This window comes from Lethenteron reissneri, chromosome 33 (genome assembly GCF_015708825.2).
Source record: "Lethenteron reissneri isolate LAM-NWPU_2019-01 chromosome 33, ASM1570882v1, whole genome shotgun sequence".
Lineage (NCBI taxonomy): Eukaryota > Metazoa > Chordata > Hyperoartia > Petromyzontiformes > Petromyzontidae > Lethenteron > Lethenteron reissneri.
The window spans coordinates 13,845,951-13,864,891 of record NC_083811.1 but is presented as its reverse complement, the minus strand read 5'-3'; positions in this window follow the sequence as shown (position 1 = coordinate 13,864,891).

The following is an 18,941-nucleotide window of genomic DNA, read 5'->3' as shown; positions in this document are numbered from 1 at the left end:
CAGCCGTCGTCAGGTGAAGAACAGGTCTGTCGAGAAGACAGAGTCTGAATGACACACCGCAGGCTTGGAGCGTCTATTTAAGCTGGGTTGGAGGGAGAAGAGCGCCTTGACAAAATAATTTGCATATCAACAGGAATTTAGCATATTTATGAAAAATGCAGATATGCGATTAGTACTACTTGTGAAATGCGTAGGAGGTGGGCGGGGGGTTTAAAGTCATATTATGCCCGTGCATTATGCAGGATTAGCAGCATCAAAGGGAGGGGATAGGGATAGCATTAATAAAGGGACAGAATGTTAATAGTATGTAGCTGCAGTAACTAAACAACCACGTAAAAAACTAAAGTATAAACTACATAGTATCATCAGTATACTAACTATACTCTCCAATAAGCTGAGCTACTAGTAGTAAGTAATACATTACAATTCTATGTCGCAAAAAATATAATATGCTTCCAACTAAACCTTATTCTCTTACATCACACGGGTCTACCCCGTACTATATACTGCCATAGACAAACCCAACATTAAATTATATACTGTATTACTATACCTAGAAGACAGCCAGATACTCTCAACACATATTTCTAAATGTGGAGAGGGAAACGGGAGGACCCAGAGAAAAATCCACGCGACCACGGAGAGACACTGCAAACTCCAAATATACTGCAGGCGTCAGGCTCGGGATCGAACCAACGATCCTTGTATGCCATGCGAGGTCGTTAACATATTGCCACTGTGCCCCGCCCTACCCGCCTAGTCTTGGCTCAATCTCAGAGAGAACGACTCCGAGGCATGACGAGTAAAGATGGATGAGAGGGAATGTTGCCAGGTGGTGAGCACTCAGTTCTGAGACCACTAACTACACTACATACGTTATTTTTTACTTCAGATGGGAAGGGCTCTTTTTACTGTTGCTCACCAGGCCGGGATATCTTGGTTGGACATTCGGCCATCGATTTGATGCCATTCGTTTCAGAACAAAGACGATCGCTGCATCGCGTGCTTTCAGATGCACTTCTGCGGCCGTCTGGAACGCTCTTCCTTCCGACATTAGGACGCCACTGTAGCTATGCACTCTTAAATCTCAATTGAATTCTCATAACTTCAGAACTACTTGTTGTGTTTAGTTTGTAGTCCGATTAGCACGGTTGTCTATGTACGATGCACAAGTAGTTAAACTTACCACTCATCCGTTGTCCTTTATGCACGGAGCAGGGGATACTGCTCGAGTTTTATCATATCCTCCCCCAATCGTGGGCGGTTGTGGACGTAGTGCAAACACAAACTTTGCTGAGGCCACGACTGTGGCAGTCCAGGGCTTGTCTCTCCCACGACAACGATGGAGCTCGCTGTACCGCGCTCGATCCACCGTGGGAGATGCAACAGCCACCTTCCACAAATTGAAGATCAAAGAATTGCCGAACCGTCACTGTGGTCCTCACGATCGAATGAATCACCGACAAATGCGCCATCCGTGCAACATCATGGCGGTGTTGCTGCGATTTGTTGAAAAAAGATTTAGCATTCAACTGTAACACGTTTGAGCAATGTTGCTTTGCAATCCTGCCGTCCGAAAGAATAAGAAGAGAAATCTCAGATGGCAGTCTGGAACTTGAACTTAGCATCTCATCAGTGTTGGTTCATTACTCTGCACGAGCATTAACATTAACGCTCGTGCTTAAGAGCTTTCAAATCCTGCGATGGAACATTAAGGGATACGTTTCATGAGGCTTGACATTTATAGACTTCATAGACACGGGCTGGATTTCAATTATTTTATCGCACGGTTCTTTTAATTACAATTTAATGTCAGTAAATTAGAATGAGGAAACATTACTTTACACTTAAGAGAGCATGTTAAAGGTGATATAAAACTGATACATTAATAAGCCAGATCTATCAATGCCCTTTATTTAACTAGCTCTTTATCATTCGTGATATGTTTTTAAACCAAAAACATCGTGAATAGAATGCTTGGTAGTGACATATAAACGTAAGATTGAAAAGACAATGCATAATCATTCACACTGCCTTGTAGCTGAAGAGCATTTACTATAACAAATCCACTTTCTCTGATGCCGATGCCATGCTTGTTTAAAGGGAGTGTTATACGATGACCCTGGGGTGGCACAACACAAATTAATATTAAATAAACATTACAACAAATACAAACGCTCAATATAAGAGACTATATGATCTGCATTTGTTTATCATGCCTTCTGCCACTCACGTATATGATGAAGCTTGAGTAAAACTCACTACCCGGAGTACATATTTTACAAAAAGGTTTTGACTTGATGATAATCATTTAGGGAGGGGGGTGAGTCAGCCTTCAGCAGGGAGGAGGCTCAGCCCCCTCCAGCCCCCGCCCATGCCTCATGAATGACCCTGACTAAGCCAATGTAGTTTGTTACCACGACAAAAATGTCTTCTAATAAATGTGGTTCCATTCCCTCCAAAAACCCCCTCCTCGTATCGCATACACACCAACAAAGTGGTCAAAGCGTTTTTTCTGACAATTTTACAAGCGTGAGAAGCCATACACAGGGACCTATTCGACACATACACATGAACTATAGATTGACAACTCAGTTCTTCTTAGATTGAAAACATTTATTTCGAACTACTTTTTGCGTGTAGTTTATTGTCCTTCCCCCGCACCTCCGATTATCACGGTTGGCTACATTGGTGCGAATGAAGTTCAACATAATACATATACACAAGCACGCTTGCACAGTGGCCTTTTATAATTATTGGTGTTTTTTGTGCGAACAATCAAAATCCCCTCAAAAAGTTTAATTTCACTGAATGTGGCTCCCTCCACCAGTGACTTTGATCAATTAATTACATTATTTCCCTCGCGTATCTGGTTGCTTCGTGTTTAATCTCATACGTGGCTTGAGGTGTTTGCTAATAAGCTTATGCATCTGTTCGCATGGCCTGGGTATAATCCTGCCCCTCTTGTTAATGGCTACGCGCACGCCTGTAATCCACCACTGTAGAGGCAGCGAGGGTTGGTGGGTCGCACAGATGTTGTGAAACTCCATTCCCCTGGGCATCGACGAGATGCCATATTCTGGCTTTCCAGGAGAAGGTGGGACAGAAAATGTTGCTGCTGTTCCATCTGCATGGGATAGAGTGTTGCCCCTCCCCCCACCCTGTTTCCTAATGATTAACTAGGCTGAAAACATCTTAATATATAGATGACCACGGAGCTTGGGAAAGTGTTGGCACTGACTATTCGCCTGGCTCTCTGTCCGGATTGGCTGTGTTTTTCACCGCACCTCTGTGCGTTACTAATTGTAAAAACGTTGTCAGGTGCAAGTTGTATAAAGAGCGATATATAAAACGAATCGTTAATTATAAATGACCACATTCTCTGAATTATACGATGCTCCTAAAAATAATGTGCACCCCAAACTTGTGTCCAGTGTCAGTAAAGCCATACAAATCTGGTCGCAAGCACCCCCGACTTTTCCCAAAGCACACAGTGAACACACAGTGTGCTTATGGCGTATCGTGCAGTAGCCCAACTTCGTATCGTGCTGTTTGTTTCATGCAACAAAAATGTTGGCATGTACAATGATGAGTTAAAAAAAATAGACACAATGTGCTATGTGTCTAATTCTTTCAATAGAATGTCACTTACCTGATAACTTCACGTGTACGCACAGCTCCTAAGAGACTTCCCCGCCCCCCCGTCCACCGAAATTCATATCACCCATTTAATCGTAAATCACCTTTTTAAACGTTTGTACTCACCTGCAAGGAATGCGATCACGGTGCCCTTTCTAAAAGGACCGAGTGACACAATTATCCCGAAATACTGACTGGTGTCACGTACAAAATGTTAAAGCTCAACAGTACTCTGTTACGTTGACATTTGTGTATCTGATTTACTGCCAGCTTGATACAAGAAACACTCTTTGTTGGACATTTTTTTTCAAAAATACTTATGTTATATAAAGATTCCTTATCTTGAAAAACTATCACCTGGGGACAAATGTCTTAAAATGCCCGACTGCCCACATCTCCTGATTACAACCGCAGAAATAAACATTTTATGGCAACGCGTCCGCCAAGCAGTGCTCAATTCCATCCTGGTGCACAATGGCCCAGTTATACCTCAACGTATTTACAAAATGTAGGAAAAAAATCCATAATAGAGGTTTTTTGGGGTTAGATCGCGTCAATATAAATGTGTTGTTAAACCCGCCACCACCCGACACAGCCAGTTAGCAAGGTTTGTCACGTGAACAAAACATGCCAATTCGTTACTAGTTCAGCACAACCGTGTGTTAGAGAGTAAACCTACAACATTTGCAATTCGATGTGCTGAACTAGTAACGAATCGACACCTTTTGTTCACGTAACAAATCGTGAAAATTGGCTGTGTCGGCGGGTGGCAAGTTTGACGACACATTTATATTTACGAGATCTAACCCAAAAACTTACATTATGTATAATATTGGTCACGAAAGCCTGTGTTAAAGTGAAAATTTTCTTTTTTACATTTTAGCGTTATTATTTAAACGTATTATTATTACTGCTACTACTACAAGTTTTTCAGATAATACACATTTTTGTGAAAAGGTTTGATGTAGCATTAGACATTGAGTTTTTTTTTCTTAAACAAGATTACACACTTCAGTGGCGGTGTTTGCGTTGAACATGGAATGCAGTACTTTTATTGGTTATTGTTTTGGCAAGCATCCACTGCAGCCTGGGCCGTTGCTCTTTCAGCTGTATGGGCTAAAAGAGCTCCATCATGATGTCACCAATAAGGGATTACTGAGAAAGTCAGTGGCGGCATGTCTCAGTAAGGGCTTGCACCCACCACCAATGCGCCTTCACTTGCCCTGCTCCTGGCTTTAGGTCCTTAGCACGGCAGGTCAGGACTGGGTCCTTGCTGGCTATAATGTGTCAAGCAGAGCCATCCCTGCAGGTTCTAATGTGTCCCGTTGGTTATGATTGGCACAGCTGTCAAATCCAAACACGTTTTTATGCTCCCCAGTGACTTGAACAACATTATGCATCCCATTGCAGATTTCTGCTTGGAACTTGGCGATAGTACGGTAATGGATGTTTTGGAAAACATCCATCTGTCTCGTCCCAAAATAGAGAGCTACAGTAAATAAGGGATTTAGTTTATCAAGAAACGTTTTGCATACAATTAGAATTTCTGTATGTTATGCTGGGAAGAAAGAAACCATTTTAAGAGGCAGTCGTTTGCTTGGCTGTACAGTAATAGAAAAACAAATAAGAATTCCTTTTTATTTTATATATGTAATCTAAAAATGTATTTTTTTCACAATAAACACATCTATTCTGCAATAAAACAAACTTTCGTCATTCACGTAACCAATGTTGCGTTGCCTATTTGCCATCCTGTTCATAGTTTGCAAATGCATTGGACTATATTAATGAATATACTGTATATATCATCTCAAACACTGCGCAAGACACTCCATATATGTACCTCCTTTTGGACCATCCGGAGCACAGTAAATGTCCTATTCTGTGGAAAAATGTCAACAGTCATTCAAAAGAACCAATGGCCTCTTGCAACGAGCCACTCAATAACCTGGGGCAATTATGGAAAATCCCAATTGATTTAATGAACTGATTGCAATGAGTATAGCCCACAAGAGTCATCCACGTCAAGAGTTCTCCCACAGCCAAGAAGGAGGTGAGCTCACAAGCCTCTGGAACAACGCCTCTTGTTATTGTGAAGCATCCGGTGCATGTGAGTTTAACCATGCGGGTTTAACCATGTGAGTTTAACCATGTGAGTTTAGCCATGTGAGTTTAGCCATGTGAGTTTAACCATGTGAGTTTAGCCATGTGAGTTTAGCCATGTGAGTTTAACCATGTGAGTTTAGCCATGTGAGTTCAACCATGCGAGTTTAGCCATGCGAGTTTAACCATGCGAGTTTAACCATGTGAGTTTAACCATGTGAGTTTAACCATGCGAGTTTAACCATGCGAGTTTAACCATGTGAGTTTAACCATGTGAGTTTAGCCATGTGAGTTTAACCATGTGAATTTTACCATGTGAGTTTAACCATGTGAGTTTAGCCATGTGAGTTCAACCATGCGAGTTTAGCCATGCGAGTTTAACCATGCGAGTTTAACCATGTGAGTTTAACCATGTGAGTTTAACCATGCGAGTTTAACCATGTGAGTTTAACCATGTGAGTTTAACCATGCGAGTTTAACCATGTGAGTTTAACCATGTGAGTTTAACCATGTGAGTTTAACCATGTGAGTTTAGCCTTGTGAGTTCAACCATGCGAGTTTAACCATGTGAGTTTAACCATGTGAGCTTAACCATGTGAGTTTAGCCATGTGAGTTTAGCCATGCGAGTTTAACCATATGAGTTTAACCATGTGAGTTTAACCATGTGAGTTTAACCATGTGAGTTTAGCCATGTGAGTTTAGCCATGTGAGTTTAGCCATGCGAGTTTAACCATGCGAGTTTAACCATATGAGTTTAACCATGTGAGTTTAACCATGTGAGTTTAACCATGTGAGTTTAGCCATGTGAGTTCAACCATGCGAGTTTAACCATGCGAGTTTAACCATGCGAGTTTAACCATGCGAGTTTAACCATATGAGTTTAACCATGCGAGTTTAACCATGCGAGTTTAGCCATGTGAGTTTAGCCATGTGAGTTTAGCCATGCGAGTTTAACCATGTGAGTTTAACCATGTGAGTTTAACCATGTGAGTTTAACCAACAACAAATAATGTAACATTCGGCACCCTGCCTTTAATATTTAAAACTGAAACGTATCTGAATTACGTTATATTTCGCCATCATCATCATCGGCCACAATCAATTCACTGCTGAATAAATGGCTCCCCAAGCCTCTATCTATTTATCTACTTTCATCCATAATACAGGTTTTTGGGAGGGTTAGATCGCGTAATTTTTTACAGGTTGATAGATGATATTGATTGCGACAGCCTACGTGTTAAACTTATCTTCTATGCATTTTAGCAAATATTGTATTACAATTTGTGTCCCTTGTGGTCATACCTGAAATAAGAATGTGATACTTTATAAAATGTTGCATTGTTTAAAATAATATTTACATCTTTAAGGCTTCGGTTAATACCGGGATCGAGTCTTAAACATGCTTGCAGTTTAGGGATTATGGTCTCCAGATAGGCCTTGAACAATTGTAATCTTATGTGAATCATACAATATTAAAACCATTTTTATTTATGGATTTATACTACTTCCAATTGTGTGAGATAACTAATGACATACACAATGCAATTTTTTTTGGTAAATGTTATTTTGGTTCACGTGAAAAAGCTTACCTTTGTACATTGCCGGCCCATTACATTTTCCACTTCAATTGTTCAGGTGGCACCCTGCATGGATAAAACAGAATATATTTCTGGCTCTACCAGATGGCTAAGTTACTGGGACATAAAGGTCACACATTTTCTGAAGTGTCCACTGATGATTCACAGAAGTTCATGATTCATCACGTTGTAAAATATGTATGACAAGCACATACTAATTCAAAGATTTTTCATTTTTACCAATCTTAAAAGTGAGAGATGTACCCACCTGTTGCTAACAGTAAATCAATTTGCATTGGTTGTATAACTGCTGTAACATATCATCATTATCAAAAGCAGCATTAGTCAGCAATTATATAATTATTCCATTATATTGAGTCATATAAACGGCCATTGTGTCCTATGGATGCTGCAAACACAGCGCAAAGTAGCACACTGGCGCTCATTTAAACATCCTTCCTTTCACAGCTGCGATCCAAAAAAGCATCTCGCTCTAGAATTACCTCACCGGAACATTTGCTGAATAGACCGGCAGGTCTGCGCGACGTTCCAGTCCTACTTTAGCACATTGCAAGTAATTTACAAGTGGAAACGCAGTCACTGGAGCCTGAGTACCCACGAAATGTCACTCAATTGCTCTATCGCACAATAGCCTTGGTGTATGGAGACACATTACGGCCATTTGGATCACAATATTTCTGCTCTTTTGCTAAGCAACCTGCTGCTGATAGAATCACCAGAAAAACAGGGTAGGTAGTTTTTTTTTGTAGCAAAGCCATTTTGTGTGTTGCGTGTGTGCTCTGTATCAGATGTAAAGGTAACAGGCATTCTCATCTGTCTGCGTGTCGCCTGATAATGTACACATGGCACAGTGGCTATCACCTTCATCTGCCACAAACGGCAATGTTAAGCGATTGGTACCCGATAACATTTAGGAAACCCCGGATAAAAAGAACAACTGTTGCGTTCATTGGCATGTCTGAGCGGCACCGAGTGGGGATTTTTGTAAACTTTATCAAAACTCATTTTGACGTAAGTGGAAATGTGGGAAATACCAAAGGCAGAATACAATGCTGCTTTTGTACCTGCGAATTTCAAAACAGGGCATGCACACAGACGTGTGTAGGCACACCGATAAGCACACAGGAAGCATTGAGATTGGCTTATTACCTTCATATAACAGAACTCCTGTCATCCGCCACCCTATGACATATAACTCCTATTATCTGCTGGAGTTCAATGGTCTGCAACAGCTCATGATATGTGTGGCCCTATGCTTCATATTACCCATTGTTATCAGCGGTTTGTCCTGTCCTGCTTTTCAGGATGGCTTCCTCTCATCCTCAAAACGTTTGGTGGGTGAGACGAAGCCTCCACGCAGCAAATTGATGCCATTAACCTCGGACTATTCAACATACATTTCCCCGCGCATTTTGAACGATACCAAAATCAATATCTGTATGCCGCAGGTACAAAATAAAATAACTCTCCATCCACGAACCGCGGATGGAGAGGCACGAAGGCATGGGAGAAAGCGGCCACGTTGGTGGCAGACGACGTGCGGCTCACTCGCACGGCCCCTGCAAGCTGCCCGCACATGCCGCAATAGAGGCACAAAGAAACGATAAACACAAAGACAAAGATCGCCCGTATAACCTTGAACAGACTGTTGGGGCAAAAGCTGTTAGCAAACGCCGATGAAAGCCGGCACGGAACGCGCAGCGGGTGGGTACCAATGCTGATGTTTACACAAGGCGCCAGGTAATTATTTAAGGCTGAGTCGACCTAGATGAGGCCCAGGACCAACTTAGTTATTTGTCACTGTTAATGGTGGTGAGCGAAAATCGCACTGCTCCCCACACACAGGCAAGACGCATACACCGGCACACAATCACACCAGCTGTGCTTTAAACACTGCGCGTGCCCCAGCATCTCCGTGTCTTTATGCTTGTGTGTGTTACATCATAACTTGTATATTATCTGCACCTCCGATTAGCGTGGTGGGCTACGTACGGTGCGAAAGAAGTTCCACATATCAAACAATTAGAATAGGTTTTAGCCTTTCTGGCAAAACAACAGGTGTTAATATTTTAATTTAAAGCTTTCGTGACTGCAGGGATTCATCTTCTTGGTTCTTTCGGTAAGGTCACGTAGAAGGGAAGTAATAAAATAATAAAAATAAAACATAATAAAATTAAAATTATTATGTTTTATTTTTATTATTTTGCTTGGTGGGTAAAACTTAAAGCAGGAAACCAGCGTGTGAAAAGAAGCTAAACATGATAAAAACAAACTGGCTGTCTATCAGTAAACTGTACAGTAACTAAAGAATAGTTGTCTGTCAAATAAGATGGTCCAAATATGTGTAGTTAAATCTTTCTTGCATGGTTAATAACATCTTTCCAATGATTACTCAGTTTGTACCCATCATCACGGTTGAAATTATGTCTGTGTTTGTACATTTGTATGGCTTCGTGTACAAACCTTTGATGGTAGCCAGGAGGTTTGCAGAGCACCTTGGTCTCGGAAAAGACAATTTCATGAGAGCCCACATCGTTGTAGCAATGATCGGCAACGGCGGAAAAATAAGTTCAGCCGTGTTTCAGATCTGACTTGTGCTCGCGGACACGATCAGAGACATGACGTTTCGTTTCTCCAATGTAGCAATCACCACAACTGCAACTCAGTTTGTAGACTCCAGGGTACTGTAAGTCAGGAACGACATCCTTCACAGATGGAATCAGATCACGGATTTTATGCACTGTACTGAATCGGACTTGGATCTTATGTTTGTTTAGAATTTTGGAGATCTTTTTGGTCACGCCTGCTATGTATGACAACGTGATAGTTTTGATTGGAGTTTCATGTGGCTGTTTCTGTATGGTGGGAGAAACAGCTTGGCGGATGGTGCGGTCAGAGTATCCAGTTCATCCTGAGGGCCCGATGTACATGTCTTAATTCACTGGCCAGGTGGTGTTGGTCAGAAATGCCATGAGCTCTGTGGTATAGCGTTTTGATGAGAAAATTATTTTGAGATGGGTGGTGGTGGGAATCAGGTTTCAAGTAGGAATCTGTGTGGGTGGCTTTCCTGTAGACAGAATGTCCCAAGGATCCGTCAGGTCTCCTCTCAAACAGAATATCTAACAATGGTAGTTTACCATCTTTCTCCACTTCCATGGTGAATCTGATGGATGGGTGTCTGGAATTGATGTGGTCCAAGAAGTGGTTCAATGCTGGGAGGCCATGTGGCCAAATCACTTTCACGAATCAGCCCCAAAATGTAGTCTCCCATCATGTTCTCGTTAGACTGTCCTTGGTAGCAGCCGTCAAAGTCCAGTATATCCTGGTGGAAGCGCTCGCCTTGCTCCTCCGAATATGCTCCCATGTTTTCCTTGAATTTATCAAGATGAGCATCAAGGATATGGACTTTGAGGGATATCCTACAGCCCATTGTGCCGTAGTTCTTCACCAGAGTCTCGCCCAGCTCTATATAGTTTTCGACCTTGTGATTGCTCAGGAAGCCACAAACCACTGCGACAAAGCTGTTCCAAGCCACTTACTCCTTACTAGTGAGCTTCTTGGGGAATTCATTGCACTCCAGGATATTCTTTATCTGTGGTCTGATGAAGACACCGGCTTTGACCTTTTCTTCAGATAGCTTAGGGAAGAAGTCTTGAAGGTACTTGAGGCTGCCGACTCCTTATCTACAGCTCTGACAAATTGTTTCATAAGGCCCAATTTGATGTACAGTGGTGGCATCAGCACCTTCCGCGGGTCCACAAGTAGCTCCCACTTGACATTGGTCCTCCTCACAGATAACTCGGTCGACTGTGGCCAGTCCTGCCTGTGGTAATGAGCCTTGGTATTGCTGCTGTCCCAAAGGCAAAGATAGCAGGGAAACTTGGTAACCCTGCCTTAGAGACCCATCTGGAATGCCACCATTTAGAAGTCTCCGATGACGTCCCAGCCATACTCATCATACTTCAAGTCGTCCAGCAAGGTGTTGATGCTGTTGTAATCCTCTTTGAGGTGCACTGAGTGAGCCAGGGGAAGAAACGGGTACTTGTTACCATTATGGAGTAGCACGGCTTTGAGGCTCCTGGATGAGCTGTCAATGAAGAGGTGCCACTCATTCTGGTTACAGGCGATTCTGGTTGGGGTAGTATGGGTTTTCCTCCTCAGCTCCACCTCTGAAATTGTCATCTGGATCTACCTCTTCCTCGCTCTCTGACTTGCTGCTCTCTTCTAAAAACGGCTGCTCTCTCTCCAGAGGAGTGGGTATGGGGAGCTCATGGCAGTGTGGCGCTGGGGTGATGGATGAGGGAAGGTCCGGATACGTCATAGTAGATGCATTCTTGGCATGTCCGACATTAGGAAGGGTCCACCATGCAGAAGTAGCAGTTGCTTGAGTGGTCAGTGGGTTCCCGCCAAATTCTTGAGATACCGAACTTCATGGCTCTCTTTTCCCCTCTGTACCATCCTACAAAAAGACATTTATTTCACCCATGACTAATGTGTCAGAGATTCTCGCAACATTTTTCATATGTGATATATTTTTTCAATAACGTTGAAAATTGTAAAACATTTTAAAATTAAAAACTTTTACAATTTTTCTTTTTTTTAAACAAATTCTATAACATAAAATTCCGAGAAACAATTGCCCATCTTACCTTCCACAGTTTTTTGCATTGCTCGCAGGTGAAATGACGTGCCCAGGGTTTGTCTTGATCCCCGACAGGTATGCCGAAATATGCATTGTAGGCCTCACACATCTTAGCAGATGCTTCCACAGAGTACTTTTTCGCTCTTGTCTTGATAAATTGGCCGCAGACATAGCAACATGCGTCTGCCGTATGCTTGCAGCCTCTTGATGCCATCTCAGAAAAATGCAGATGTGTATCCACTTAGGCAGCTGAAACTAAACTCAACTGGTGGGCTTAAGGCCCCTGTATTTAAACTACTATTTATGTTATTGGAAATTTCTAGAATGTTCTACAAATTACTCCAAGTATTACTCAGCACTGAATCTATCTGGAATGTTCTGGAAAATAGGTAAATTTCAAAATATCACTGTCCTGGTCACAAAAGCAAAGTGTGTGGGGAATAATATACATGTTCTGTACTCTTGAGGCATAATCAATTAGGAAATAACACTTACTATCCTAGGAACAAAAAATAATTGTTACACAGTGTAATATATGCGCTGTCTTTTAAACTGATTGGCCTACACCAGAGACAGTCCTCCTTTAGGGCCTAGTCTCACCAGTGCCGAATGAAGCTAGTGCGGAGTCTGCACCATATGTTATAAAGGGGCCCTAAATAAAATTAAAAACGTAAATATTAAAAACATTATATTTTTTACTTGCATAGCAAAGTAATTAGATTTTTTTCATTTGCTATACGGCCAGATAATACGACAAAGTCGCTAACCTTAAACACCCAGTTGTTCATAAAAGTTGAAGGCGGTATAGTACTACAGTAATAGAGCAAGTGCAGAATCACTGAACCGGAATTGATAGCTTGAAAGCATTTAGCGCAGCGCCATTGAATGTGCGGGGAACCCTAGCATACGATATTTTTGCTACGAGGATAATCCCGCACTGAGTATCACCAATGTCAGACCAGAGAACGCCAAGAGGCGAACAGTTCAACATACATGCATGCCCACAATACAGTGGCAGCCAAAGGCGGAAAGACACCCAAGAGCACTACCGCTGATATAGGACAACAAGATCAGCTGATGCACAGGAGGGGCACGATGGATTGTGGCCATCGCCGAACCATGATCTATCCAGAAGTGGATAGATCATGACTGCAGACGACGATACATTTTTATCCTCAGCATAGAGCATAATAGGTTGCAGAGAAGATGCATTTTCATCACAGACAGGAAGTTTCCAAAAATAAATGTACCCCCCCCCCCCCCACCTTGTGGTCAAAATGACTGCATCCACCAATTGTGGGTTTGGCCAGGGGGCATTGTGTATGCCTGTCGCCTCAGGGTCCCTTAAAATATGCTTCCTTCGTCTCTCTGTGGTGCACGTGATTTTGGCAGAGGTGAATGCCCCAAGAGGGCAATCAGCTGACTAATTTATAATCAGCCTCTCCCCCAAAGGCACAACAACAATGATTCACCCGTATAGCCTGAACAGACTTTTGGGGCAAATGCTGTTAGCGAGCACCTATGAAGGCCGGCACGGTACACGAGGGGGTAGGTGGCCAGCACCATGCCCGGCCGCCTTTGTCTCTCCAGTGGCGATGTTTAAACACCGCACTAGTTACTCATCTTAGGCTGAGTCGACCTAGGGAAGACCTAGGACCGGTTCAGATTAAACGTCACTGATGTTGATCGTGAGCGGGTTCGTAGCACAGCGCACTAACCGCTATACTACTGCTCCCCCAATGGCACACACATAGATTCACGTGCATACATTACAATTATACACTTCAGTGCCCTTACACATAAGGCTGCATGTTGTTAGTGCTGCAGCGATACAGAGTACTGCATACGAATGCATTTATCTTTAATAACATGCTCGTTTAAGTGTTAAATTGCATAAACCTTTTCAATAGACTGACTTACATTGCTGATAAATGCTCTAAGCAACAGCGATTCAAACATATAAACTTATTTGAATCTTACCTTTAAATTATACGCAATTATTTTTACACTTTTTTCACTTTTGTAAATAGTATCGCATACCAAAGTAAAATGTTATTTCCTTGTCGATGGCACAGGTTTAAATTACCCATGAAAGTGCCAATGACCTATGTCAGCATTATGAGCTCGAGAGCCAAAGGCTTTGTTAAAATGGGGGTGAAACGCATTTCCAGGATGAAATGCCACTTCAACAAAATTGTCAAAAACGTAAAATGTCCATGACTACGATGAAACGGCACGTGTTTTTAGACAGGGGTGACACTGAACCACCTTGCACACGTTTTCATCGAGTTCGCTGCTGGTAAACCATCCCGTGCAGGCGATTCTCGGAAAGATTGCATCTACGTATGTCGGCCGTGTTACTCGGTTAGTGCGCAAACCAAAAAGCCCAGTGGAACCCAGCTCAGTGCCCCGAGTTAGGACCACAATGCCGTTGTTTTCTTACTGGAATGAGACGAAAAATCAGTTATTCGGTCATGCAGATATGGACTTAAATTCGTTACTGAAAAAAAAACGTCTGCGTAACCCAAGTGATAAGTGATAACATTAAATGCATCTATCATAATTAAATGGTGGTTGAGATACTCTCTACATGTATGTACATCGCTCAAAATATCAGCAAGCCCCAGATATACTTTAGTTTTATCGACCGAACATTGACACAGAAAGTGGATAACTATGCAACATTAGTCATGAACTCACGTGTTAACCTTACTCTATCGATAAAAAAAAATCACAAAGAAATCCGAGGCCCAAAAATTCACTTCACAGCCAGCAAAATGACCACCCCACATGATGGCAACGAACTATTTTCAACTCCAGTTGATTCAACCGATGCATTTTTTTCTTAACAGACATGGACGATGAAAAATATTTTGTCTAATTCACATATCAATTGGCACCCGATACAGGTGATATGCATTTGTTTACAAATGATTATCTAGCGGTGAAAGCTGGGCAATGAGGGTAGGGGAGGCCTTGGGGATTGTAGCTACTTTGCCATGGGCGCCTTCTCAACGCGTCGACTTGAAGGCGCACGCACGGCGCGTTGCTCAGCTGAAAAACAACTACATTTCTCCGACGATAGAGCGTTTTAGAAAACGGTTCTTTAATCGTCAGTGATGCAGAGAAATCACGTGAATAAGTGGAATCTGCAATAACAGTAATGATAATGGTGAACAGAGGTCCACAATTTCTTATACTTCCTCATTAGCCTTCCGCGTTTGTGCGTTTTGGTTTTACGTAATGCACACAACGACATATGCTACCATTTATGAAAATATTTTATTTTATAAGGCTCTTTTACACCTGCATTTCATCTCTGCGTGGCATCTATGTCTAGTCGGTGTAATTATACAACAAAGCCAAAATGCAAGGCACAGCATTTTACAATTCCAATGTCTGAGATAACTTTCTGACTCCATTGGAGGTCTTGTAAGAATGAATTAAGATTAAATGGCTTGGATGAAAAGTCCAAATGGATCACCCGGCAAGAATAAAAAAAAATCCACAATGTGTTGTAAGTGTCCGTGTGTGGTGCTAATCAATTCAGCACTAGCCTGTTCGAAAAAAATGTAGGTGTGTGTGTGTGTTTTTATTTATCTTATAAAAGTTCTAATTCTTCCAGGTTGTACTTTTCTTCTGCTAAAGGGGGAAATACAAGTGTTAGTGGCCACTGGAATAATAATATTTTTAGCACACCCCCAACTCTCAAATATTATTGCTGTGCCTATCCAACATTAATAAACGATTGAAGTCTGACGTCTTAATACGCCTGGAATGTCCTTGTAAATGTTAAAACAACATCTTAACTGGCTCGAATAATCATTTAATAATGATGTATTATTCAGCCTAGTCTTCTTCAAAAGGTTTTTTTTACACTTCATGAAATCTAGAAGAGGGCGACATCACACTCAACGCCTTTGAAGCTGCCACATATCACCATCACTTCCTTCCTTCTGCCAAATCCTATAAAATGTTCACAGTCCACATCCAATCACCAAGGTACGCTCTCACAGTACCCCCCCCGCCACCATCTGGCTTTCGGTCTCCTTCGCAAAAACGCCGAATTCTGGGTGCCACATCAATAAACGTTCCGGAAACTTACTCATCACCTTATGCCGCATGTCTTCCATGCTCATCGCAACCTAATTTGTCCGAGCAACGGCCAAACTTGCTTCTTTAAGAATGTGTCCTTATGTTGCGTATTTACATGAAACTCTGTAAGTCTCGTGTTCCCTGCAATGGGATAAATCATCAGGTAATTTGCATCAACCATTCGGTCAAGTTGTGCATCTTGCCCTTTGGCAACAATACATTTCATCTGCATTCTGTTCCAAATTTATAATCTGCTAACCCTGCCCTGCTGCGTCATTATTAGCACGTGATGAGGTACTTCAGCCCATTTAACATTTACAAGTTGTGAACTGCTGACAGATGCTTGTTATGGCAGAACATCAAGTCATTCCAAATAATAACAGAAACTTCTACAAAACCATGCTACGGTGGGCCTAATAACTAAAAAACATGACCTGTGGTTTTGCTCAAATAGTCTTACTATGAATTTGAAGAGATGTTACCAGCAATTATTTTACATTTTAAACATTGGTTAAAGCTTCATTAAAACATCATCCTTACAATTGTAAGAATGAAATGAATATAATTATAGCAATAGTAAGACGATATTATTAAATGTCTTCCATTTTACGGGGAAGTCAACAGGGGCTGTGTTACGGATATAATCACCCCCATCATAGGAACATGGAATTTCTACCGCTGGCTGAGGCCTGCAAGTGGGAAATGACTTTTGTATGGTGAGGCTGGGGGGTAAAGCAGGTCGGAGTGTTTTTGTAAAATAGAATTTGATCATATAAAGCAATGCGCCTCAAAAGTATATTTTCAATCAGTGCATATTACCTGCTATTGCATGGATTGGAAACATCATGACTGACAAAGATAATGGAACATGAGCTGCAAAGTGTCCAAAGCATTGAGATATGCATGTTGAGGATTATAATGAGAGAAAGGGGAACATGTGAAATACAAAATAAATATTAATTAGAAATGTGACATTGACTAATAATGAAAGTAAGTGGGCTTGTGGAGATTAGCAGTGGCATTGCAACACCAGGGAGGATAGAATACGGCGTGGAGAGGTGATGTCATTCTAAACTGGGGCAGTAGTTTTAAAATAATTACAAAGGAAGTAAATAGTACTTTTTAAAAATATATTTTGTAACAATGAACTGCGCAATAGCAATTCAAAGTGGGTTTCAATCTCATTATGGGTGCTTTCAGCCCTCAGCTTGTAATGTAAAACTTAAAACGGTGCTCATTTTAATAATCATGGCGAAAAGAAGGCCTGATTCAAGCCAGTACTAAAACTTGACCACACCATTTCCAATTTTCCTATGCAGGCTTCATAAACCTGCCCTCGTATTTAGTCTACCTTTATATCAATCAGCAACCTGTACAACGGCTTTAACAATCGCTGGCGCTTGTACCCCACGTGGATTCTAAACCCCAAGTAGCAAAGTGTTATGCTTTATATATGGGCATGCTCTCTTTCATAAATAGCAACGAACTGCGCATTCGCAGTAAATGGAGAAACATCATCATTATCAACCATTGTCAATCCGATGCGTGATGAAGTCCTCCTTAATCTACCACCATCCCAAGGAAAGCTGTACTGTCTTCCCTGAATATACGGTACAGCTATTATTGCAAACACTGCGAGGACATGAACGTAATGCAGATGAGGTGCGGAACTACCTCAATGTAACAGGTTAAATGGAAAGACAGTAATGGATTCGCAGATATGTAACAAACTTACGAAGGAAATTTAAAATATTCGCCAAGGTCGAGTTTAAAGTTGATCATCAATAGAGCTCAGTAATCAGCACAATGTCGTGTCTTTCCAGCAAGAAATATTTTGCTTGGATGATGAGTATTCAGTCGAACAATGTCAGAGTGTTTTAGCTTGTGTCTGATTAGACTTTATTGCTTGACTCATACAGGGGGACAAGCCCTGCCACAATGTACTGATTTAATTTAATACCTTAAGTCAGGCGCGTGGAAACTTCAGACTGCATGAATTTGTAAATGATGGCTTCCTGTATAATCTGTAAGTGAATGGTGCAACATGGTTCATGGAAGAATATGAATATAGTGCATACAGAACTTCGAAACTTGGAGTGCATACTCATTCAATGTCATTTAGTCGTAAAGAATGTGGCAGCATGTGGCCTGGCCAGCCGAGTGGAACCATCATTGGCCGACGAGTATCGACCCCGTTTCCAGCCAGGCCAAGATTGAACAAAATTTAATATGGCATTGGCACTTTCACTGGGACTGCCACTGAGACCATTGGGATCACTAGACAACAATTCTCACCACCAGCTCTACCCCTAGGGTTGCCTCCTGTCTGGGCTTGAGCCAGACGGTCAAATAGTTGGTTATCTGTGTTTGGGTGGTTGGAATTCATTTGTTTCGAGATCTGGTACTGGTATTATGTTGAACATTATGACGGTTGTAACTCCACCGTTTGGACAGATCTCGGCTGACGAATACATGTTCTGGGAAGAGGCCGGCAACCCTAACTACCACTCAGATCAATGGGACTAGAGGGACTACTTACGGAACAACCAAAACTACCAACAGGACCAATATATTGGTTGTGTGACATCACTATGTGATGTGTGCTGTGTGTGTAACTTGAATTTTTTTGTCATCATCCTCTTCATTGTCATATGTTTTGGTTTTTTCACCATAGTCAGTACGGTAGTTCTAATGGTCCCGATAGTCTTAAGTGATAAGAAGGGTCGTGCAGGCATCAGTGGCAGTGGTGCTGGTGGTCTCGGTGATAGATCTGGTGGTTCAGGTATTCCAAGTGGTAGTCTGGGAGGTCTCAGTGGTGGTCAGTGATCGGCTCTGATACCAGCTGACCAATATAAATCAGAAA